This window comes from Emydura macquarii, unplaced genomic scaffold (assembly GCF_026122565.2).
Source record: "Emydura macquarii macquarii isolate MOO-44397 ecotype Brisbane River unplaced genomic scaffold, CSIRO-AGI_Emac_v2 contig_318, whole genome shotgun sequence".
NCBI classification, from domain to species: domain Eukaryota; kingdom Metazoa; phylum Chordata; order Testudines; family Chelidae; genus Emydura; species Emydura macquarii.
The window spans coordinates 13,822,290-13,838,995 of record NW_027130455.1 but is presented as its reverse complement, the minus strand read 5'-3'; the positions used below and the strand labels follow the sequence as shown (position 1 = coordinate 13,838,995).

General features: G+C 38.4%; 1 long non-coding RNA gene across 1 annotated transcript in view; it reads right to left on the bottom strand.

Annotated features, from left to right (window-relative positions):
* Nucleotides 1-13,220: 13,220 nt before the first annotated feature.
* Nucleotides 13,221-16,706, bottom strand: part of LOC137166978 (uncharacterized) — a 287,887-nt gene continuing 284,401 nt past the window's right edge. The window contains exon 3 of the long non-coding RNA XR_010923904.1: nt 13,221-13,654. This is a non-coding gene — a long non-coding RNA (uncharacterized lncRNA). The remainder of the gene's footprint in view (nt 13,655-16,706) is intronic.

The window sequence follows — 16,706 nt, the reverse complement described above, 5'->3', positions numbered from 1 at the left end:
CAGGAGAGCTGGCAGTTTCTTAGAGACCATAGTAAAGGCACAGCAGCAAAACATTCAGATAATGAAAGTCAGGAAGAATAGTAAAAGGCCAAAATGTCTGCATGAGGAGCATAATAATTACCTGAAAATCAAAAAGGAATCCTACAAAAAGTGGAAACATGGACAAAATGCTAAGGATGACTACAAAAGAACAGCACAAGCATATAGGGATAAGATCAGAAAGGCTAAGGCACAAAATGAGTTATACCTAGAAAGAGACAATAAAAATGTTTTCTTTAGGAGTTAAGATTTGAATTATGCTACTACTAATAATGCATTAACTAGGGAAGTACTCCAGTAATATGAAGGTTCAAGATAAAATCATTTTAAAGCACCTGTAACATCTTAATAAATAGTAGAGCCTCACAGCAAAAACTAGTGTGTATTCTGGATTTCTTCAAAAGGTTGCTAGTACTTCATAGTTCACGTTCACTGCTGCTTAGCCTAGTAATATTGTATAATTATTATATATAATATAACTACACACACACACACCCCCCAGCCTCAGGACCAGTGAACATCCTGGTGTCAGAGATATTATTATGTCAATTTTTAATTTTAATACATAATTATTTAATGTAATATGCAGTAAAATAAAATCTATTTCAACAACATAATCCATCATAGGAGACAATTAATTTCCTCAGGCAACAGAACGTTCTGTTGAGATAGGACCAAACCGAAACCATTTATGTGAAACCTCTCTACATTCCTGAACTTCGTGAGATTGAAATAGAATGGGACCCTGATCACCTTGGTTTGAGTTTTGCAAAGGAGACAGAGGAAGTTTGGAAAACCAAAATCATGACAACTTTGGTACACATTTGTGGTAGCACTTTGGTGTCTACTAATCAAGATTCAAGGACACCTGTCACAATATGCACTGTAAAGACTTATAACAGAATGAGGGTCCATGCCTCAAACAGCTTAACTACCAGCTACTATCCTGCCATGGCACTGTGCAGACAGTACAGCTGTTCTCCAAACTCTGAATGCTTCAACTGATTTAATCTAATACTGGAACTCGGAAACCAGGATGAGCCCTGATTCTGCAGTTCTCTCTTCAGTAGAAATTTTGCCCAAGTAAGAACTGCAGGTATAAGAATCTCTTTCCCTTTGCTACTATATGGTTCAGTGTAACCTATATCCTAGGAGCTCACAGGCAAAGATGTTCATTGCCAATAGTCACCTTAGATTCATATCTGTACTTAAAAAAACCCTTACTTATTTACTATAGCTCATGCTTTGGTCTTGAAAGACTGATTCTGTCAGGATGGGTCTCTTTTCTGAGAATAACCTAACCCATAATTATAGAACGTACATTTCCATTGATATTTGTGGTTCAAATTAATTAGTAGTTTTACTGACATTATGGGAGTTAGTTTGACCACACTGTGCTAATATTGATGCGCTGCAACATAAAGAAATAGGGCAGCATACTAGAGTCAGGCTTTTTGAAAGCACGTATCTTATTCCAATGTTCAGAACCCAAGTAGTAGATATAGGATGCAAATTAGCCTAGCCAATCAATCTGTTTTAGGTGTAGTGCCCATTAGATCACTGCTTCCAGTGGATGTACTTGAAATAAAATTCAGATAGCAATTACCTGGCCCAAATTAATTACAATGTGGTAAAATATTGTTTCGTCTCTAGGAAGCCATTTGTTTTATGTACATACCACCATAGCATTTTTTAGAAGTAATTAGGCACAGTTCTAGTGCTCTCTTATTGCTGGCTGATTGTGTGCAACCACAGAGCACGTTCATTCTCATTAAACTCCTTCTTGCTCCTTATGAAAAAAGGCCTTCTAAAAGATCTCTGATAACTTTCGTGGGGAAACAAAGAGGAATACTGTTTTAAACAGAATCCCATGGGATCTGGAATCTCTGAATGACACAATAAGCCCAAGAAGAGATGTGTTACTAAGAATCCTGAATCAGAAGATTCCCTTTTGTATGTTTGAGATAGGATCTGAATTGATTGGTTCCTTGCTAAAATGCTACTGTGGCTCCAAAAGAGTCAAGAGGCTGAAAGGATTCTCCAAATAGAAATGTCCTGGCACAATATTTGTAGGGAACCATCTATAAGTCTCATAAGAGTTGGTTGGTTGTTTATTTTTTACATGCCAAGAGGGAGTGTAGCTGAAACAATGAAGACAGGATGCATCCTCGATGATTTATATACAACAGGACTCTGCCCACTAGTTTAATCCATTTGGGGGGCAAGTTTATATGATTAAAGTTATTGTGTCTGTTGGCTTAAAAGCAGCTCTGGAATACCGAAAAGAGGAGGTGTATGTTGATGTTGGCAAAATTCAAACAGGAAAGAATGCAGGGTTTTTTTTAAGTTAGGTTAATTAACCATGCTGCAAAGAGATATGGTAAATTTTCCACCACTCTGATTTTCCCCCCCTAAAAGATATGCTATAGTTCAGCCACAAGTTATTGAGTTCAATGCAGGAATCATTGAGTGAAATTCTATTTCTTGTGTTATGTAACAAATCAAATTGGAGGATCATAATGGTTTTTTCTGGCTTTATCGATGTATAAAGTCATAAAGAGGACCTGGATACTAAGAATTTCCCTGTGAGGGAATAAAGGGAGAGTGCTATGATGGCTACCTGGAGATCCCATGCAGTATTAGGAGGAGGGGCAAAACGAAAGCAAATAGTTTCCCTATGGTAAAATCATTTGCAAAAGACACTCTGATGGAGAGCAGAAGAGGATACAAAAGCTCTTCTCCATAGTGACAGAGAGGGAGGATGTGGTCAGTTCAGCAAGAGCTTTCAGTATAAAAAGGAGGAGGTCTGTCTCAATTCAACTGAACTGGACTAGAATTCCCATGAATTAAATGACTTCTAGCCAGAGTAGTAGTTCCAACATAGGAAAAAGTACAGTGTGCAAGAGAAACAAAAGTTGTCATTGGTGATCGTTGCTGTTTTGCTTTCTAACCTGTGATGGTGAACACAGCCAGAAGATGATTTCAAAGTCGAAAGAAGTCTGGAAATCCCATATCAGAGGAGTAAAAGCAATTGTATTTTGATTTCTAGACCACATTTAGAACTATAATCATTATAGTCACTATAATCTATATTCATAAAGGAGATGTCAAAACACAGAAAAGAGTGATCCAAAAAGTCATACACTGAAAATTGGCAATGAAATATATTATACTTTAAGAAATTTTTGAAGTGACACAGCTTTTTTATTTTTACAATAAAGATAGAGGAGACCTATTAATGCAGGAGGCCATCCAGCCCCTGCCAGTTCAGGTTAGTTTCCTGAAGTATATTAATCAGAGTTTTGCCCATTCTAGTTATAACTATCCAAAATGATCTGTCTTCTAACATTTCTCTTGGAAGGCTATTGCACAGTCAAAAAAATCTTACCATCACAAAGTTTTTTCTGATTTTCACCCTCAGTTTTCCTTTTCGGGATTTCCTTCAATTATATCTAGTTCATTTGTCTATTACTTCTTTACATCATTCATTCCCCTCCTGTTTAATTATAGCCTTCAGATGTGATTGGACATACACAGCCGCCTATACCCCTTCTTCTCGCTTAGTTATGGTTTATCCAAGGAGCACATAATTGGTTCCTTTAATTCTCGTAAGTCAGTCCTTCCCTTTGACTATTTTCTTGCTATTCTCATCATTGCCACACTGGAGGAAATCTAAACACCTTAGTGCCCATCTATTATAGTCAGCCCTCAACTTACATTTCTGCCTTGTTCTAGATAATCAATCAACTAGACACATGACAAGTTATAAGAGCATGCAAACATTTAGTAAAGGACCAACTATTGACATTTTAGGTTATTGACAGGTGGGAGTATTCTTCCACATGAGCGTAACACTCAATATAGCACAGCATCTAAGCATGGAAAAAATCATTCATGGAAGAACAGACTTTCAAATCAGTTAATTTTATTAAATAGCATTACCATATATTGCATTAATGTATAAAGCCAAAATGTAGATGATGGCCTAATCAAACCAAATTGTTTTTATTCCGCAGTGTCTTAGTGTGACTAGCTCACACATAAAGAATGTACCATCTGTGGCCAATGGTATAATGCTTAGTGATTGTGTAAGTTATAGTGGAATAAGCATTAAATATAAAGCCAAGTAATGTTACTTTCTAAAAGAAAAATAACCAGCAATTCTGATAACCCACCGTGAAAGTCTGTTCATAAGTACTACTGCCATCACAAAACACTTATAGCACCATTTATTGTATCTGCTTTCAGAATTGCCAGATGCCAAATAGCATATTCTTTAATTCTTCAGAATCAGTATTTTTACTTCATCTTTTCGATACCATACAGTCAGTTTCGTAAAAGGTACATTCATTTACTATATTGCACATTTCACAAATTTTCATTTGGGTTATTACGAATGTATTTGAAGTAAAACACCAGCTACACTGCATTGACAGTGATTATCCATAATACATTGTGATATCCTTATACATCAACATTTAAATAAAATTCTCCACCATACACCAAGATACCAGATATGCGAGGATATTTAGTGTCATCCAAACACACAAACATGTGAAATAATGATTCTAAAAGCTAGCGCTGACAATAGTAATCTACAAGACTGAACAAAGCTAAATTCCAGCCCCAATCCTGCAACCACTTCCAAATACAAGTAGTCTCACTGCATTCAAAGGATCTCGTGCATAAAGTTGTCCATATGTGTATTGCAGAAGAGGTGTTATTGCCCCTTCTCTAGACATCAACTTCTCATTCTGAAACTAGTGCCACCTCTCTGCCAAGCAGTGGCAGATATCCAGAATCTTGTAGGTCAGCTTCCCAAAAAAGAGAAATCAGTGGAGTCTGGATATAATCTAAGCATAACATTTTTTATTTAAACATACACACCAGTCCTGGAACACGATGGTCAAACAGCATGCAATGAAATCCTCTTTTTTCAAAAGTTTTCAGCCCAGCACCAGTGCCTGCTTTCCTGACTTCGAGACCAAGGCAGAGAACTCCTGCCGCTTGCACAGCTCCCTCCAGCCAGAACCTTGTATAATCTAAAACCAACATCCTCACAAGCATTTCTTCCAGGACTGAAATTTACTGATATTCCAAAGTAAAGAACTTGGAAGTCTACATTTAACAGTGCCGCCTGGTGACAGCTGCTATAACACAGGCCTCAACTGAAATTTCTTGTACATCTTTTAACAGCTCAAGTGTGTGCTCGGGATAACCACAGCGCTATATCTTACAAATCAGTTTTGAAGAGAATACACTGCACTTTTTGGATTATTAAAGTAGTCTTGAAATATCAACAGGTCTAGCAACAAGATCATGTTGTATCAAGACATGGTATGACCTTATGGTAGAAACAGGGAACTAGTTCTAGGCACTTTGATAAGACAAAAAGATACAATCCCTGCTCCAGTGGGTTTACATTCTAGTGATACTACTGTCATTTTATTTCTATTATTTCTTTTTGTTTTGTACTGTGTTTTCCAAAGCACTTTGCAATATGAATTAAATACGAGCACTACACTGAGTTTGACATCTTTCCTCAAGCTCTATCCAGTAAAAAAGCCCTTTTATCCAGTAAAGGAGCCAAATTTTAAAAGGATATAAATCCAATATAACTCCACCATAGTCACTAAGTGCAGAATCTTTCCCCACAAATCACAATCTCCATCTTTCAGAACTATGATTTTAATAATAGGACAACTAAATTATGTACAGTACAAAGTCTGTTCATTACAGAATGCGTGTTACATTGCTAACCACCAAAAAGAAAATAGCTTTTTAAATCAGAATTTTTTCTTCAATTACATTTCTATGACCTGTCAAGTAATTGTGATGGAGAAAAAATATCAGTCTTATTTCTTAATTGCCAATGAGCTGCCTGTTCACACAAATATTGTAGCCTGCTGATTACCTATATATTAGGAACTGCACCTAATTTTTGTGAGTAGAAAGGTTTGTTTATAGAGATATTTGAAACACAAAAATTCAAAGTTAACAAGGGTTCCATAGCTTAAGTTAAATATTGCTGTTTAGAGCCGCCCCTCCCCGAGTTCAGAAATCTGGGCAGGTCACTGAAGAAGATAACTTAAAGTAAACACTTCATAGTTAATAATTTCCTGTAGGCTATCAATAGCACCTCAGAGAAACATTTTGCTTCATGATGTAATAAAGTTACTGAGAAATAAGAGTCATAGTTTCTACAACAGAGACTATTGGGATCAAGACTTGAGATAAAAGATTAATAAGATAGGACATACAAAAATGGTGTAGGGGGACAAAATCATTTACCTTTTCTTCTCACCATATAAGAATAGAGAGACAATGCAACTGAAAGGTAGCAATTTTAAAACTGATAAAAGGAAAATCTTCTACAATGAATAATTAGCTGATGGAACTCATTGCCACTAGATATAACTGAGGCTAATAATTTAGTAGAATTTTAAAAAGTAAATATTTATATGGATAATGAGAACTATTACATTAGATGGGGGAAAGAACTTATATTTTTTTTCCTTTTTTTGAAGAAAGGATATTAACCTCATGATTCAGGGCATAAGACAACCACTAACTGCTGATGGGTGCTAGGAAGAAAATTCTATGAGCAGATTATTAAAAAATGATGCAATATACAGTTTCTTGCCTTCTGTCTGAAGCATCTGGTATTAGTCACTGTCAGAGACAGCAATTAAATGCTACAAATGTTTTTAAATAAAACTTTAATCACACAAATGTCCAGAAGTTCACATGTAATTTTTGCTTACTAATCCAGATCTGAAGTCCATACTGTTTTCAGAAGGATTTTTTTTCCTGCTTTTCACCTACCATATTTGAATAAAAAATGGGTTTGTTACCTCACAGCACATGCTTAGTTTGTGATAGTCACTTCAGTGGCAAAATATTCATTCCTAAGTATCTTAAAAGACCCTATATCAAATACATGAATCTGGGATGTTTTAGAAAAAGCTCTTAAACTCACTGATTACAACAGGAAAAAAGGAGCACACAACAATTCTGCTGCTCTTGATTTGCATCATATCAGAGTCCTTATGCATGCTGACTGAGTGGAATCAAGGTAACAAGATGTAAATGATGTGTGTAATGAAAAACGTGTCCTGGGCACAGAGAGCAAATAATGCTTTGCAATCCCTTATGTACAGTGCTTCTCAGCTCAGACAAAGTTTGGAGAGACAAAAACTCCTAAATTCTCAGATATAAAAATTGTAATATATATTTTCAGAGATGTCTTCCCCCACCCCTGTATTTCTTTTTTTTTTTTAGGCAGCTAATCCTTGCCCTTTTACTGAGAGTTATGTATTCCTTACATAGGAATAGAGTTAATAAAAAGCTCGTTGTCTTTCCTGCCCTCCATCCTACCTCACACTCCACACTTCAAAAGAAAAAATTTTAATGTAGAAACATTTTTCAACTTTACACAACTTTTAAACAAACTGCTACAAGTGGATTTTTTTTTAGAAGTCACTTAACTGAGCATTTGTTGCTTCTTTCACAGTAACCCACTGAAATGGGTATGTGGCTATGTGCCATGAACCCTTAGACCCAGGAGTCCCCAAACTGCGGGGCGTGCCTCCTTAGGAGGGCACAGAGGAACATTTGGGAGGGCACGGTAGGACCCGGGCTATCCCCAAGGTGAGTGGGAGGGAGTGCCACCCAGCCCCGCTCTGCTCCAGCCTCGCTCTGAGCCTCTGCCCCCCGATCCCCAAGCACAGCCCAGCTGCAGTTCCACTTCTGGCCCTGACCTTGGCCCTTAGCTTCTCGCATGGTCCTGGGTCCTAGTGAGGTGCAGACAGGGATAAGGGGGGGCACCAGGTAAAAAGTTTGGGGAGCACTGCCTTAGAACTTTTATGAGCGCACAACACTATGCAAGAAAATTAAACCTTCAGCTCACCAGAGAAAGTATTTGTTTCAGCAAAATTTAAGCAGAAAATTTTCAATTAAAAGAAAAAGTCAAAAAAATAAGTTAAAATGTCTCTCTCTATAGCATGCTTTCATAGTCTTTGTTTTATCCTGGAGCTTCTGACAGCTTTCCAGCCATCCTTCATGCACTTACAAACCTTGCTGGCACTTCAAGACCTTGTCTGGATTTTTTTTTTTTTTAAACAACTGATGATTTCTTAGTGTTTCATCACATGACACAGCTAGCGGTCCATTAAGTAATTTTATATATTTCATGTAATCAATTTACCAGTCTGATGGAAGAAATATATGGTTCCACATGGGGTATCAGGACAGCAGCAAAGCACTGGGTATGAAGTATTCCTCAACTCCTCTCAACTTTCTGGTGTAATTTTGAGTATATACATTTATTAAATAATTTTTTGCCCTCTTGGAAGGTTGAAGACATACATCCTTATCAATGTTGTCCTTTTTCATTTGGTAAATGGATATTAAAAACCAGGCCAAGTGCAAAGGCAGTGCAGACTTCCCCTATCCACCAATGTGCCTCAGTTTTGAGAGCAAACATCTGAAAGGAGATGTGTCTATCCTCAGTCTTTGGCCTCTCCTCTGAGTCAGTCGGCAAGGGTGCTAATAAGTGTCAGGGGTTAAAAGTGATGGGTCAATAGAAAATGGATTGAGATGTACAATTCATTACACATATGCCAGGAATGAGAGAGAGAAAGAGAGAGGTCCTATCTTTTTAAAGAAATGCACCACTGGAGACACCTTAGACACATTTCTACTTAACTCAATATGACTCCAATAGGCAGTGGTGCTGGAACAATTTGTATAGCGGGGGTGCTGAGAGCCATTGAACCAAACAGTTATGGCATCCAACATCTTGACAGATGAAAGGAAACAGGACCAGTACTTGGCTGTAGTGTGGGAGCAGAGCCCAATGCGTGAGGGGCAGACCTTCCAAGTGATTACAGGTCCACTCACCAGATGAAGGCTGGAGAACACTCTGCTTCCTGGCTGACCTCAGCCTGGGCTCTCGCTGATGACTGCCCGCAATCACTGCACCAGCCTTGACCCAATTTCTCCAGACTGAGTTTAGCTCCCCATCCAGCCGCTTCCACCCACAGGCCCACCCACACTCCACCCCCCTTCAACCCAGGCCCTGCCCCCTTCCCCGCTTGGCTCCCTTGCCAAGTACATCTAATCCCCCACATTCTCAGCTCACCACATCCCTCCTTCCCCCCTACATCCTCTCCTTCTCCAATTAGCTCCCCTCCGTCACTTGCAACCTCAGGGGAAGAAGGGTGTGTGGAAGAGAGGAGAGGGGATGAGCGGGGGAGAGGAAGAGGAATGCAGTGAGCAGAGAGTCCTAGCAGGGGAGGGGGTGGGGCCTAGGGTGGAGAGGGGGTGGAGTGTGGGTGGGCCTGTGAGTGGAAGAGGCAGGATGGGGAGCTAACCTCCCTGGGGCGAAGCTTCACCCTCCGTCCATGGTCGTAAACCTCAGCCATCCCTTTCTAGGGGGGCCATTGACTGTTCTGCCCTGGGGCCCAGAAATGCTATTAGTGAGCCTGAGAATGCTGAATTTCTTGAGACCCTGCTTAACCTTGTTGCTGTATCAGAGCTTTGGCCTTCCTCTCCATCGCGGTAGTTCTTGAGATGGCCATAGAGCACAACCTTTGGCAGATGATCTTGAGGCACACGCTCCACATGTCCCAATCAGTGAAGTCTGTGAGCATCCAGCATAATCTGCATAGACTGTAGGCCAGTTCTCTGAAGGATCTAGTTGTTAGTGATCCATTGGTCCCAAGTCATTCCAAGGATTTTTCTGACACAGTGACGGTGGAAGCTGTTTAATCTCCACTCCTGCTTGGAGTACATGACCCAGCTTTCACAGCTGTAAAGGAGGGTACTGAGGACACAAGCCTGATAAACAGACACGTTCAGGGTTAGCAGTTTGTTATTCTAGACACGAGGTAAGTTTGCCAAAGGTGACAGAGGCTTTGCCAATTCTCGCATCAAGTTCTGTATCAAGGCTAAGTGAGCTGGTTAAAATTGAGCCAAGATAGCAGAAGTGATCCATGTTGTTCAGAGCTTTATTATTGGCATAGACTTTAGGTAGGCTGTTAGTGCTCTGTGACATGACAACTGTTTTCTTATATTGATTACCATGCCGAACTTGATACATACATCAGAGAACTTATTCATCATGATCTGCAATTCATCAGTTTCTACTGAGGAAGGCCAGTCCATTGTGATCCATCCCTCCTGCTGCCATTCTGGCATCAAACCCAGCCCTCACCCTTTGCCCCATGGGAGGTGGGCCCACAAAGAGGGTCCATGTCACCTTTTTGAGCTGAGCCGAGCCGGGTTACATGGGTAGCCTGGCCACCAGACACTCACCTAACACCACCCCCAGGTCTGGCTCCAGGGGTGGGTCCCAATATCCCTAATCCAGGCGAGGTTTGCATGGTCATTTTTGGGCCTTCATGGGGGTCAACAAGATTCTACTAATCCACTTTTCTGGGGACATTTCCTGAACCCAGGGGGTTCCACTACTCTACCCTTGGGCACTTTCCAAGGGGAGACAGATTTATTGATCAGCGCCTGTCGCTCACCACTGTGTCACTAGCTGCACTGTCTGTGCATCTGGTAGCAAATCCTGGAAGGACTGACCAGACTAAAAAACTACACGGTAAACCCTGTATGTGATGGAAACCACTTCAAGCCAGAGGGTGCTGCCGCACACTCAGCACCCCTAGTTTCAGCACCTTTGCCTTTAGGCACCCCACACTGCTGCAGTCATATCAGGTTACTTTTTCCTTGTCCTCTATGAAGCCTGAGAGCTAGTAGTTCACATAACCCACTATTTGCAGGTCTGAGATATAAATCAATTTCATTTTATAATTAATAGTTGGTAGATCTAGATCTGGTTGCTAGAAATTGTATTTCTTTTTTAAAGATATATTATAATGTGTCTTTATTTGGGCACCTGCTTTTGATTATGCCTTCCCACCTAGATTATAAACTACTTCAGACAGAGTCCTTGATGAATATTGAGCAGATACCAACTTCATCGTGGTGAAAATTAAGATTTGGAAGCATAGGTAATTATATACAAACAAGGACAAAAAAAACCCTGATACTCACCAAAGCATGAAGCAGGCATATAGATTGTTACATACATTATGAACATCTTCATCAAAAATATTTTGAAATCTCTCTGGAACAGTGTTTCTTAACCTGGGGTTTTAGAGGGGTCGCAAGTGGTATTGGGGGTGGCAAGAAAGGCAATTGCCTGGAGCCACAGGGGCGCCATGAAACTAAGTTACATGCCTCAGCCCCGTGGGGGTGGGACTCAGGCTTCAGGGGTACAGTAGTTTGGAAAGGTTAAGAACCACTGCTCTGGAATGATCATGAATTTCACAACTATGACATCTTTTTCTTTGAAACTAATGCTCAAAATGTGATGTGAATGCAGAGGTCTAGGTAATCAGTATTCACTCCATGTAAATACTAGTTTTTACTGAATTCAGCCACAGGCAGATCAGATTGTGCTTTTCTGCATGCATGATCTATCTGAAGGACACTGCCAGATCCTCCCCACAAGGATACAAATAACTCGTTTTGACTTCACTTGGATCACTTGGTGATTACCTGTTCTATTCATTCCCTCTGGAGCACCTGGCATTGGTCACTGTCAGAAGACAGGAAACTGGGCTAGATGGACGACTGGTCTGACTCGATATGGCTGTTCTTATGTTTTTATGACCTCAATGGCAGTTACTGATTTCTTACATAAGAAAAATGGACTTCATTATTGCTCACTTCTGAGCAAACAAATAAAAATGTAATGATTTGTCACGTGGTCTTTTCAGCCGGACATAAATCAGTTTCCCCACGTTCCCCCACCAAGCGTATAAATATGTTAGATAGATTCCTGCAATAGAAACCACTTAGGTGACGTAAGAAAAATAATGTCGCCTACAGACCTAGCTAAAGAGTCACAAATACTCAAGGAAAATAAGAAGTCACAGTTTTGAACACAAATGACATTTTGCTAGTATATTAAAAATCCTAATCACAATCATTTATCATAGTGATAGTTTGAAGCCCAACTAATTATACACATGCATACATACACACACAGATGCAATCATATATCCCCTTTGTTTATACAGTAAGTAAATGACAATTTCAGCAATTAAGAGATAATTTATTTCCTATAGCCAAGCTCTGAATGTTTCATATTTTATAGCATTGTCACAGCTCATATAGCTGCTTCTTTGAAAGTAACTGCATCTGAAAAGACTAGAAAACTTCCTGAAGTTCAGCACTGTCATTTCCAATTATTAGAGATGTAAATTTCCAAGTTAGTGATACCAAATATATAACTGCAGTACATACAGTTTGGTGCACATTATGCAATACAGTAATACTTGAAATAATTGTTCCTCTCCTATGTAATTTTACTCCACTTTTCTCATCTCAAAACTACCCTGATCCTGTTTTCCACCTTCATGTAACTCCCTAACCACCTTAATATAATTTTGCTTTCCCAAAAGAAACAAATTTTATTGCATGATTTTATGGCCACTAATTTATTATGACATCAATATTAGACAATAAAAACGATAACACCTTTTTATAATCTACTTTAGATTTCCACTTACCATTTTCCACTATGGCTATTATTCAGTACCAGCATCATAAGAAAATGACATAATACAGACTAATTTCCCAGTCCTGCTTCCATTGCACTCCCAGACACTCAGATACCATGATGGATAATTAGATAAAGACAGAGATATTGCAACCCCCCAAGTGATTTAAAATGAGAGCAACATCAGACTCTTATTGTGCTCTCAGAGAACATAATTCTGTCGATTAGAAGGATATTAGGCATTGTTACTAACTAGATCACTACACTGGACAAATGTACCTAAAACAGCAGCCATGATAGGCAATGCATTTCTGGTTGAAAGAACCTGACACACATTGATTGGAATTGTACAGGTACAAAGGTGAAAGTAAGTACCTAAAATGTAAAAGTTGAACCAGTTACGTGTGAATACTAAAGTGCTCTCAGTCACACTAGGTGAAATCCTGGTCCCGTGAGGTGAGGTGAGGTCAATGGGACTTTGCCATGACTTTGCCATGGACTTTAATGCAGACAAGGTTTCACCCACTACCTATAGTAGTGCCCTGTTAGTCCACTGCCTAAGTATCTTATTGATATTATACAACTGACAAGATAAACAGATTCATTTATTTATTGTGCATTATCAACACGAGTATGAGATAGGGGTACATATGATGTGAAAAAATGGAATAAAATAAGTAAGTAGAAAGATCCAAAGTTTAATATACATCCACATTCTTAAAACCATTCAATAGTTGTTAGTATAATGCCTTCTGATAAACGACAACCATGGTTGTCATTAAAAACTGCTCATTCACCACTGTATGGTATCTGTTTTTAACCATAATATTCATAGTATATCCCATTCTAGGATGGCCAAAACAGGACCACAACAAAAGTCTACGGAAGTCAATCCAAAGACTCCCACTGATTTCAACATGGTTTCTGATCAGGTACATGGTTCAAGTGGTAAACGTTGAGCATTTAGCAATGACCACCATAATTGATGATATATCTCTTCTTCCATTGTAACTTGTACTATTCTGTTTCAAGAATATTCTGTTGAGGAGAAAAACATTCATAATGACAATATATCACTTTGTTTTATTGTATTGTTATTTTGTTTTTGGTTGTTAGGAAGGGTTTCCAAACACAGCGGTTCTGTTTCATATACTGAGGATCCATTTTCAGATTAAAAACAGTGAGTCTCAATAAAATCCCAACCTTGGGGAAAAAATATATAATTTTTGTTCTAAATACACTTTATATTTTTGTACCATTGAACATTGCTTGCGGGGGGGGAGGGGGGAGAAGGACAATAAAAGTCACTAGGAGTTAATACCCAATAGTTCTAGGCTTTATTCAACGGGTGCAAATCTTCCAAATAAGACAAGGAAAACATTTTTTTTAAACAGTGAGAAAATTAAACATTTAACTCTTACAAAATTATTCAACTTACATCAAAATAAATCATGAAAGTCAGAGGGCGGGGCGTGAGGGGGGGGTACATTGAAACACCCTAATAATCAATTAATGCTTCACATAGTGACTCAAACGTGGCATTTGAAACTGAAGTGCTCAGCCTGTGTCCTCAACACTGCGGATTACTTGTCATCCCATAATCAGTGACTATAAAATCCAAATGGAAAATCTTATCTCCTGCAGGATACATACTTACAGTACAAGGGTTTAGTTTTCCCCTCATATCACACAAATAAGCCTTTATGTAAAGCAAATATAGGAGCATCTCAAATTGAAGGCTTCTCATTAGAGTTGTTTTGCTGTTTCTCATTAATAGTTAACATCTAATGCAGAAATTATCTTTTAACCCTTCTTCTTCCAAGCAATCAATTCTAGCAAATAATTACTCTGACGCATTTTAAAATGTGCATGAAATATATTTACATTTAAATTAACCTGATTTAAATGCAAATCTGGATTATTTGTCTAGTATTATATGCCATTAGAAAAAATCCCTAATTAATTCCATTCTGTCTCATATGCATTTCTAGAGGGAAAACATTGCCTTGAATTAGTTTGAAAATATGGGATAACTTAATGTTGTTACTTTTTCAAAGTCATTTTTCTTTTTAGAGTAAAAGTATTATTCAAACACGAGTAAGTGATTTATGGAGAATTGTTTCAAATGATAAAAAGTATGATTTAGAAGCTCTGGAAAATAGCATTATTTACTTCAAAAAAGCATCTTTGCCATCATGCTACTTAAAAAGTGATTTATATTCAGAGGATTTCTCTCTCTTTTTTAAAATATCTTTTCTTGTGCTTCTTTTCCTTTTTCCTCTCCCACGGTTTCCCACAATTAAACACAATATGTGAAGATTTGATATTAACAAATAAATTTTTAAACTATTATAGCATTTTCCTGTGATATAACATTTTGGGAGGATGCTGAGGAATACTCTAGTCATGGCCATAACAAATCAAACACTACCATTTGGCACAGAGCAGAGGATCCATTCCCGCATCCTTCACATTAATTTTGAATAGCAGGAGTATCAAGCCTTATAAACTTACAATATTGACAGGAGAACAGATTTTTATTTAAGTTGAGGAAGACTTTTCTGCTCATTTGCTTTAAAAATCAATCACTGCACTCAATGTTGCTGTTTTTTAAAAGTACTATTCATAGTCTCTGGGAGGATAGCATAACCTTTCTTCACAATGGGTGTTAGATTTGTGGATAACAAGGTTCTGCTCTGTTTCTTCATTAAGATTTAAGAGCAGTTACAGTGTTAGCAGTAATTTGAGAAAGGCCAAACTATAAACACCAGATCTCAATGCACCAGCCTTTGAGAAGTTTATATCTGGATCAGAATGAGAAGACTTGGACCATCTCTATTAAGAAAAAAATCATCTTAGCAGATATTGCAATAGAAGAGTGGTAGAGAAAAGTTATGCAGGTAACAATGTCAGGACATTTCTATCGAGAAACTGATGAAATGAGACAATTACAATATCAGAAATATTGTACAGTGTATGATAATTTCTGGAGAAATTCTGTGGGCTGTGTTAGACAGGTGGTCGACTAGGTGATCACAGTGGTCCCTTCTGGCCTTGGAATTCATGAAAAATAATGAATGTGGAAAGGGATCTGGACTATGCTAAAATATCATGAGGTATATGGACTTAACAATTAAACCTGAGGTAGCTTGCAATACAGATTTTAGTCCATACAATTCAACTTACCAGCTTCAAATGAAGAAATTCAGAGTAATATTTGCTTTAACTTTCCTGATCTCACAGACGACTAACTCTGCATAGAACTATCTATAAGCTTTCACGTCTCTCTTTTTGGTAAATACTCAATATTTACTATAACGGGGTTCAAAAAGAACTAGATATGTTTGTGGAGGACAAGTCCATCAATGGCTATTAGCCAGGATAGACAGGGGTTACTGTTTGCCAGAGGCTGGGGGTGGCTGACAGGATGGATCACTTGCCGATTGCCTGTTTTATTCATTCCCTCTGAAGCACCTGGCAATGGCCACTGTCTGAAGACAGGATATTGAGCTAGATGGACCATTGGTCTGACCCAGTATGGCCGTTTAAATGTTCTTATGTTTTAATAGTTGAAGAGAACGAGTTAAGAGCTCAAAAATCAAAATAGATCAAATCACATGCATTGTTAATGATATATTCTGGAGTACTTGCATACTTAAAAAGGCCACTACAAACTAATCCTTGAGCCCCAACAAAAACATGGATTAAAAATGCATGCAAGAACACCCGGGTGTTCTCTTTGTTCCACGGCTGTAAAAGCAATATTTGAAATCTGCAAAGTTCTCTCTCTCTCTCTCTCTCTCTCACACACACACACACACACACACACACACACACACACACACACACACACACACACACACACACACACACACACACACACACGATGGAGGTTTTTCCAAGAGATTTAGAAGCACAAGTCAATATCTTCTTTTTAAAGTATGAAAATCAATAGCTGCTTTTGAAAATCTCTTCCAAAATAAACTAATATATTCATCCTGATATTCTATTGCATACCCTCAGTTGGATCTTTATGTTTTTCTCTAAAACTCAAGAACATTTATTTATTTTTTTCCATAGAAATTGATAG